General features: G+C 65.4%; 1 protein-coding gene across 1 annotated transcript in view; it reads right to left on the minus strand.

Moving 5' to 3' along the window:
• Window positions 1-231, minus strand: part of LOC119590733 (longitudinals lacking protein, isoforms H/M/V-like) — a gene marked incomplete in the record, with an annotated part of 51210 nt that overhangs the window by 10225 nt on the left and 40754 nt on the right.

Below are 231 nucleotides of genomic sequence, written 5' to 3' on the forward strand. Positions count from 1 at the left end.
AGGGCCCCTCAGGACATCTGCTGCGCCTGCTGGTCCTGCGGCGCAGAGTGGTGCTGGCGGAGGTGGCGGTAGAGGTTGCTTTGCCGGTTGCAGCGCAGCGGGCACAGAGGGCATGCGAACGGTTTCTCCCCCGTGTGCGTGATGACGTGGCGTTCGTAGCGCTGCTTCCTGCCCACGCCTGCGAAGTTCCGGGGGCAGTAAGGGCAGAGCATCACCTGCAAGCAACAACAC

This window comes from Penaeus monodon, chromosome 27 (assembly GCF_015228065.2).
Source record: "Penaeus monodon isolate SGIC_2016 chromosome 27, NSTDA_Pmon_1, whole genome shotgun sequence".
Classification (NCBI taxonomy): Eukaryota; Metazoa; Arthropoda; class Malacostraca; order Decapoda; family Penaeidae; genus Penaeus; species Penaeus monodon.